This window comes from Cervus canadensis, chromosome 5 (genome assembly GCF_019320065.1).
Source record: "Cervus canadensis isolate Bull #8, Minnesota chromosome 5, ASM1932006v1, whole genome shotgun sequence".
In the NCBI taxonomy this organism is placed as follows: Eukaryota; Metazoa; Chordata; class Mammalia; order Artiodactyla; family Cervidae; genus Cervus; species Cervus canadensis.
Genome location: NC_057390.1, coordinates 6,286,242 through 6,294,616, shown reverse-complemented (window position 1 = coordinate 6,294,616; position 8,375 = coordinate 6,286,242). Strand labels below are relative to the sequence as shown.

Here is an 8,375-nt window from a genome sequence, read left to right as displayed (position 1 = left end):
CGGTAATGATCATGAATTATTCCAAATAACCGGTATCACAGGCTTGCAGATTTGTCTGAACTGGGACTGACAGTGGAACACAGTGGGCAGAGGTGTAAACAAGAAAAAGTACACAGGGATTTTTGGACCATTGTCTAGTGAAAAGGGACTTCTAACTCCAAACAAATGGAGTTAAATTTAAACTCTCAACTTAAACTCCGTTTCCCCCCTGTGCTGTGTGAAGTTAAACTCTTTCTAATTCACATGTTTCTAAAAATCAACTTGAAACCGGTCACATCACACCACGTGTGGTGTAAACCTCGTGGCAACAGTAAGGACGTGGAGCTCTGGGCCGATGTCTGCCCGGCTTTTCCTTCCTGCCCATGCTGTAAGTGTGGAGCGCTCCATCAGAGGCAGAATCACACCCAGGTGGGTGTGAACCTCATTTTCTCAGATATGAAGTGAAGTGAAAGTAGCTCAGTCTTGTCTGACTCTTTGTGACCCCATGGACTAATAGAGTCCATGGAATTCTCAGGCCAGAATACTGGAGTGGGTAGCCTTTTCCTTCTCCAAGGGATCTTCCCAATCCAGGAAGCGAACTGGAGTCTCCTGCATTGCAGGTGGATTCTTTACCATCTGACCCACAAGGGAATCCCAGGAAGCAACAAGCTAATCCTCCTCACGTGGGAATCAGTCACTGCCATCTGACCGCTAAATCCAGGGTCTGGTAATATGGAGACTCAGAGGCAGTTATGCCTGCCTGTGTCAGAGACTCATGTCTGTCCTTCTGGAAGGTGTGGTCTGGTGAGCACATCCAGGAATCCTGGACCTATGACCCGTGGCTCTTCCTACACCAGCCAATCATCTAGTGTCTCTGGGTTTGCCTGAGTTTATTTGTGGCCCTAGTGGTAAAGAAGCTGTCTGCCAATGCAGGAGACATAAGAGATGTGGGTTCAATCCCTGTGTCAGGAGGATCCCCCGGAGAAGGGCATGGCGATCCACTCCAGTATTCTTGCCTGGAGAATCCCATGGACAGACAGCCTGGTGGGTTACAGTCTATGGGGTCACAAAGAGTCGGACACAACTGAAGCGACTTAGCACGCATTTGTAAAATGGGTGTAATGAGATGCACCATATCTCTTTCATGTTGGGATGAAATTAGTAGCTTTGAGGACTGGGAAGCATTATCACATCTATGAGTGAATTCGAAGGATTGTTATGATTGGGGCTGGAATTCCATTGTCAGGCTCACTCAGGATGGGGAAATCAGCTGAGTGACTTTCCTGCCTGATGCCAGAGCAATCATTTTTTTCTGTTTGCCATAGCCTCTCATGGGCCAGGATGACTGCCCAGCTGCAAACCCCAGCAGGGCATCTCCAGGCCCAGCTAGAGCTGCAGGAGAGATGCTTCAGGCAGCAAGACCTCAAAGCATCACTGTGTTGCCTGCCATTTATTTCCAAAGATAACACCATCTTTTGCATGAAATCCAAACTTGTCGTTACCAACTGCAGCAGAAAAATGAAGGGCTGTCTTGGACCCACCACCTCAGGGCCCGGACAGAGAAGCTCTGGGCAGGGGCCACCAAAATCCTGAGAAAGTATTAGTTACTCAGTGGTGTCCGATTCTTTGGGCCCCCATGGGCTGCAGCCCGCCAGGCTCCCCTATTTATGGGATTCTTCAGGCAAGAATACTGGAGTAGGTAGCCATTCCCTTCTCCAGGGGATCTTCCCAACCCGGGTATCGAACCCAGGTCTTCTTTACTATCTGAACCGCCTGAGAAGCCCTAAATCCCGAGACCTCAGGACTTAGTCTGTTAACCTAACCAGGTGGTCAAGTGCCTTAGTAGGTGGGTTTGTTCAGAGAGGTGAGAATACTCAAAGATGCAAATGATGATAGAGGCTTTTCTCTTGGTACCCAGAGTCGGCTAGGCAGAGAGTGAAGCCAAGTGGAACAGACAGGTAGGCAGCTCCATGCACAGCCTTCTCCCTCCCCTCATCCTACCTCTTGGCTACCATTTGCTCTCTTAGGGGCACCCAGATTCTCACCCTTCCACTCTGGCCTGGCACCAATGCAGTCTTTTCACATATTTGCTTTTGCATATTTGAAAGGAAAAGCAATCAATCTTCAGTTCAGTTCAGTCGCTCATTGGTGTCCAACTCTTCGTGACCTCATGGACCGTAGCATGCCAGACCTCTCTGTCCATCACCAACTCCCAGAGTCTACTCAAACTCATGTCCATTGAGTCAGTGATGCCATCCAACCATCTCAGCCTCTGTCGTCCCCTTTCTCCTCCTGCCTTCAATCTTTCCCAGCATCAGGGTCTTTTCCAGTGAAAAGACCTTCGCATTAGGTGGCCAAAGTATTGGAGCTTCAGCATCAGTCCTTCCAATGAATATCCAGGACTTATTTCCTTTAGGATGGACTGGCTGGATCTCCTTGCAGTCCAAGGGACTCCTAAGAGTTTTCTACAACACCACAGTTGAAAAGCATCAATACTTCGGCACTCAGCTTTCTTTAGAGTCCAACTCTCACATCCATACATGACCACTGGAAAAACCATAGCCTTGTCTAGATGGACCTTTGTTGGCAAAATAATGTCTCTGCTTTTTAATATGCTGTCTAGGTTGGTCATAACTTTTCTTCCAAGGAGTGTCTTTTTATTTCATGGCTGCAGTCACCATCTGCAGTGATTTTGGAGCCCGAGAAAATAAAGTCTGACACTGTTTCCACTGTTTCCCCATCTATTTGCCATGAAGTGATGGGACTGGATGCCATGATCTTAGTTTTCTGAATGTTGAGCTTTGAGCCAAATTTTTCACTCTCCTCTTTCACTTTCATCAAGAGGCTCTTTAAAGTTCTTCACTTTCTGCCATAAGGATGGTGTCATCTGAATATCTGAGGTTATTGATATTTCTCCCAGCAATCTTGATTCCAGCTTGTGCTTCATCCAGCCCAGCATTTCTCATGATGTACTCTGTATATAAGTTAAATAAGCAGGGTGACAATATACAGCCTTGACATACTCCTTTTCCTATTTGGAACCAGTCTGTTGTTCCATGTCCAGTTCTAACTGTTGCTTCCTGACCTGCATACAGGTTTCTCAAGAGGCAGGTCAGGTGGCCTCCCATCTCTTGAAGAATTTTCCACAGTTTATTGTGATCCATACAGTCAAAGGCTTTGGCATAGTCAATAAAGCAGAAGTAGATGTTTTTCTGGAGCTTCGATTGCTTTTTCAATGATCCAGTGGATGTTGGCAATTTGATCTCTGGTTCCTCTGCCTTTTCTAAATCCAGCTTGAACATCTGGAAGTTCATATGGTTCACATATTGCTGAAGCCTGGCTTGGAGAATTTTGAGCATTACTTTACTAGTGTGTGAGATGAGTGCAATTGTGTGGTAGTTTGAGCATTCTTTGGGATTGCCTTTCTTAGGGACTGGAATGAAAACTGACCTTTTCCAGTCCTGTGGCCACTGCTGAGTTTTCCAAATTTGCTGGCATATTGATTGCAGCACTTTAACAGCATCATCTTTTAGGATTTGAAATAGCTCAACTGGAATTTTATCACCTCCACTAGCTTTGTTTGTAGTGATGCTTCCTAGGACCCACTTGACTTCACATTCCAGGATGTCTGGCTCTAGGTGAGTGATCACACCATTGTGATTATCTAGGTCATGAAAATCTTTTTTGTATAGTTCTTCTGTGTATTCTTGCCACCTCTTCTTAATATCTTCTGCTTCTGTTAGATACATACCATTTCTGTCCTTTATTGAGCCCATCTTTGCATGAAATGTTCCCTTGATATCTCTAATTTTCTTGAAGAGATCTCTAGTCTTTCCCATTCTGTTGTTTTCCTCTATTTCTTTGCTTTGATCACTGAGGAAGGCTTTCTTATCTCTCCTTGCTCCTCTTTGGAACTCTGCATTCAAATGGGCATATCTTTCCTTTTCTCCTTTGCTTTTGGCTTCTCTTCTTTTCACAGCTATTTGTAAGGCCTCCTCAGACAGCCATTTTGCCTTTTTGCATTTCTTTTTCTTGGGGATGGTCTTGATCCCTGTCTCCTGTAGTGTCACGAACCTCCGTCCATAGTTTATCAGGCACTCTGTCTATCAGATCTAGTCCCTTAAATCTATTTCTCACTTCTACTGTATAATCATTAGGGATTTGATTTAGGTCATACCTGAAGGCTCTAGTGGTTTTCTCCATTGTCTTCAATTTAAGTCTGAATTTGGCAATAAGGAGTTCATGATCTGAGCCACAGTCAGCTCCCAGTCTTGTTTTTGCTGAGTGTATAGAGCTTCTCCATCTTTGGCTGCAAAGAATATAATTGATCTGATTTCAGTGTTGACCATCTGGTCATGTCCATGTGTAGAGTCTTCTTTTGTGTTGTTGGAAGAGGGTGTTTGCTATGACCAGTGCATTCTCTTGGCAAAACTCTATTAGCCTTTGTCCTGCTTCATTCCGTACTCCAAGGCCAAATTTGCCTGTTACTCCGGGTGTTTCTTGACTTCCTACTTTTGCATTCCAGTCCCGTATAATAAAAAGGATATCTTTTTTGAGTGTTAGTTCTAGAAGGTCTTGTAGGTCTTCATAGAACTGTTTAACTTGAAACTGTTCAACCGTTCAATTTGAAAGGAACAAGCGGTCAACCTTCTGACTTTCCACTAATTCCCACTTTCAGCATGCTAAGTTGCTTGAGTTATGTCAGACTCTTTGCGACCCTCCGGACAACAGCCCCCCAGGCTCCTCTGTCCATGGGATTCCCCAGGCAAGACTACTGGAGTGGGTTGCCATGCCCTCCTCCAGATCTTCCAGAGCCAGGGACTGAATCCGCCTTTCTTATGTCTTCTGCATTGACAGGCGGGTTCTTTACCCCTAGTGCCACCTGGGAAGCCCCAATTCACCCTTTATAGCCTATTTATTTATAACCCCTGTCCCAGCTAAATCATGACCCATGGCGGCCGCGGGAGACACAGCATTTTGTCGGCCTCTATTCAGTGTTCCCTGTACTTCCATTCTGGTGTCTCTTCGACCATAACGTCCTGGAAGGCACACTTATCACCGCGTCTCTGCAGGTGAGAAGCAGAACTTCACGGGAAGTTCGGGCAGCATCCTCTAGGTGGTCCAGGGTGGTGATGTGAACCTGCTCCATCAGGGAAGACTTTCGCTCACAACTTTCAGCATGAAGGATCTTGGCTTTTGGCCCTCATTTCAGACCCTTCACCCACTGAGATGAGATGGTTCAGTTAGGCTTTCTTGGCAGCATTTCCTCTTCCAGCTTATATGATCCCCCACTTCCCTGGGTAAACCCTGGTCCTTGTTCAAGAACTGTTAGGCTGTATCCTGTTTCAATAAGATAAGTTACCTTATTATCTCCCATCCAAATTCCCCACGGCCAGCTGCTCAAGACCCTGGGATAATGCGAACAATGCTGACTTCTGTTCTCAGTTGCTGGTCTTTTTTTTTTTTTAAGAAACTTTTTTCATGAAAACAAGAGGCAGTTTTCACAGGTGGAGTGCTGCGGCCTTTCTCTCCTAAGATCCGCATCTGTCAGCGTCTGACAATGCCATCTGGGGGCTCGGGGGCCAGTGCCATTCCAAACGGCTTCACGAAGCTCTCACTTGAGGAGGGGGACCGGGCACTGGCCAGCACACTGCAACCAGTGTGAGAAGCCACGCAGCTGGCTCTCTGTAACAGCCCCGCGTTGGAAGCAACCCAAACGTCCATCAGCTGTAGAAGGGAGAAATAGACGGTGGTGCGTTCACACAATGCAACACCCGCCGGCACAGAGAGTCAACCACCTCTCAGTTACCAACACATGGGTGAGCCTCACGGACGTGACGTGTGTGCAAGAGGGCAGGCACAAAAGAGGACATGCCGCAGCGTCCTACTGACAAAAAGCACAAATGCAGGCGAAATTCTTCAGTGGTGTTCGAAGTAGGATGCTGGCTCCTCTGGGGAGGGAGAATGAGGACTTCTAGTTCTGCTTCTTTCATCTGATGCTGATTCAACAGGTGCATTCGGTTTGCGAGGATTCACTCAGCTGGACACCAACAGTATGAGCCTTTTTCTCATTGGCTTTGTCCAGGTGTGTTCTGATGCCTCTGTTTCTCAGCTCTATTTATTTATTAAACCTTTATTTTACATCGGGGCATAGCTGATTAACAATGTTGTATTGGTTTCAGGCGGACAGCGAAGGTACTCCGCCATACATACACATGTATCCATTCTTGCCCAAACTCCCCTCCCACCCAGGCTGCCACCTAACATTGAGCAGAGTGCCCTGTGCAGTACAGTGGGTCCTTGTTGGTCATCCACTTTAAATATAGCAGTGTGTACATGTCAACCCCATGCTTCCTAAATATCCCTTCCCCCTATTCTTCCCAGCTGGTAACCATAAGTTCCTTCTCTAAGCTCAGATCTATTTAACCTATGAAGATACACAACTATTTCTTCTAAGGCAGAGGAATCCCTGGAGAAAGAACCTATGAATTATCGTGTTGTTTTTTTTTTTAATCTTTAAAATGTTGGACTCAGTTAGAGATCACACCTTAGGTATCTTGTGAATGTTACCTGACAGATTTATTCTTCAGGTAACAGTTTTATTCTTCTTACCTGACTGAACTGACTTTAGGAAATCATGAAAATCAATTCTGTTTGCTTGACTGCTGGCACCACAATAATTCTTTTTTTGGCCTGGTGGCATGTGGGATCTTAGCTTCCCGGCCATGCCCCCTGCAGTAGAAGCACAGAGGCTTAACCACTGGACCACCCGTGAAGTTCTCCATAATAATTCTTTATAATATGTGTTAGGTTTTTTTTTTTTTTTCAAAACAGAAAAGAACCTTTTCGTGTCCCCTGAGGAACAGCTTATTGGGAGCAACTTTGAGGAAACAAGAAATCAGAAGGCGCCGTTAAAACCCACATACTCCCCTCATCAGCTCTAACCGCATCACGTAGGTCTCTGCAATGCAATTTCATTCTTTCTGGGCAGCGTGTACTGTTTAGGTGACTGAATGGAAGTCAGATTCTCAAATCTGCGGTTTTAAAATGAAGTTCTCCTGAAATAGAACTCTTAATCAAGACATATAGGATGAGTCACTGCCATTGTTACCAGCAAGAAACTTGAATTGCATTTTAAAATCTCATATCAGTGTGACTGGGGCTCCCTGGTGGGTCGGTGGTAAAGAGCCCACTTGCCAACGCAGGAGTCAGGGTTCAGGTCAATACGATCCCCTGGAGAAGGGAACGGCAGCCCACTCCAGTATTCTTGTCTGGGGAAGCCCGTGGACAGAGGAGCCTGGCAGGGGCTACAGTGCATGGAGTTACAAAGAGCCGGACACAGCTGAGCAACTAAACAGCCATCGATGTAATAACGTTTAACTGACACATTCTCATAATGTCCCTGCATAATTTCCCCCAGCACAGAACTGGGACGTTTTCTCTTCAGAACCCGCCGTTTCAGCCTTCCCTGAAGGAGGAAAATTTCAAACCGCTCCTTTTAGAACCCAAACTCACTTTGCTTCGTGTTGCATTCAAGTCTCTGAGCTAGTTGTTGTTGCTTAGTCGTTAAGTCACGTCTGACTCTTCTGTGACCCCATGGACTGGCTCCTCTGTCCATGCGCAGTTGGGCCTGATTTAAGACCTGCCCGCCTCTTTCTTTGGTGTGATTTTTTTTTTTTTAATGTGGACCATTTTTCAAGTCTTTAATGAATGTGCTGCAATATTTTTATCTCTTTTTCTGGCTTCAAGGCATGTGGGACCCCGCCTCCCCAACCAGGGATCAAACTGGCACCCCCTGCATTGGAAGATTAAGTCTTAACCACTGGATGGACAGGCAAGTCCCTTCGTAGTGAGATGTTAACCCCTCAGAACGTGTCCCTGACAGAGCTGTCACATTTACCATAAAAAGCCTGTGGCCTTGGCCTCTGCCAGGCTCTCCTGTCAATCAAGGGCTGCCTTTCAGAAGTGAGGACTTGATGAGGTGGCCACTGAGTTGTTCATCAGAACTTCATGACAAAGAAGGAAGGAAGATCACGAGCTCAGATGCCCCCAGGCCTCAGCGAGACCCAGAGCCAGGACCAACCTGGAAACTTGGTTATCAGCATCAGGCCCAGAGGGGAGGAGCTGTGGGAAGGAAGGGTGGGGAAAGTCAACAGCTGGGCCTCCCGGAGGGCCTCACTTGCGGATAGAATCATCTGCACCCTTTTTCTAGATTCCACAAGCGCCAAAGGATTGATGCTGTCCAACTGTGGTGTTGGAGAAGACTCTTGAGAGTCCCTTGGACTGCAGGGATATCAAACCAGTCAATCCTAAAGGAAATCAGTCCTGAATATTCATTGGAAGGAAGCTCCGATACTTTGGCCACCTGATGGGAAGAACTGACTCACTCGAAAAGA

The 8,375-nt window shown here is 46.4% G+C and overlaps 1 long non-coding RNA gene across 1 annotated transcript; it reads left to right on the top strand.

Moving 5' to 3' along the window:
- Window positions 1-5,946: 5,946 nt before the first annotated feature.
- LOC122441429 lies at window positions 5,947-8,253 on the top strand. Its single transcript, XR_006269353.1, has 3 exons — window positions 5,947-6,064; window positions 6,814-6,932; window positions 7,729-8,253. It is a non-coding gene; the product is annotated as an uncharacterized LOC122441429 (long non-coding RNA).
- Window positions 8,254-8,375: the final 122 nt, after the last annotated feature.